This window comes from Penaeus monodon, chromosome 22, assembly GCF_015228065.2.
Source record: "Penaeus monodon isolate SGIC_2016 chromosome 22, NSTDA_Pmon_1, whole genome shotgun sequence".
Classification (NCBI taxonomy): Eukaryota; Metazoa; Arthropoda; class Malacostraca; order Decapoda; family Penaeidae; genus Penaeus; species Penaeus monodon.
In genome coordinates this window covers 422,390-422,703 of record NC_051407.1, presented here as the reverse complement: position 1 = coordinate 422,703, position 314 = coordinate 422,390, and the positions used below count along the sequence as shown (strand labels likewise).

The following is a 314-nucleotide window of genomic DNA, read 5'->3' as shown; positions in this document are numbered from 1 at the left end:
GATGTAACATCAAAGTACGTTAAGTACACTTTTTCTCTTAAAGTGTGCCGTTATATGTCAAATAGATTAACCATTTTTTCATGGCTGTGACTGGCATTAACATCCTATCCTCACATTAACATATCTAAATCCCTTCTATGTTAAGCGACTGCACCGTGTTATGTAAAATAATTTAACATTATTATGATTGTGACTATGGTCACCACCCTTACCGCAAATCATGCAAATTCGATGATTGAGCCTAGACTTCGGATTAAGATGTCTGTAACTTATTCAATAAATATAACGATGTCTGCACGTCAGTTAAATTTTGC

At 34.4% G+C, this 314-nt stretch overlaps 1 protein-coding gene across 1 annotated transcript in view; it reads right to left on the bottom strand.

Annotated features, from left to right (window-relative positions):
- The window catches only part of LOC119586792 (alpha-(1,6)-fucosyltransferase-like), a gene marked incomplete at its 5' end in the record, with an annotated part of 14,318 nt that overhangs the window by 13,491 nt on the left and 513 nt on the right, over positions 1 to 314 (bottom strand).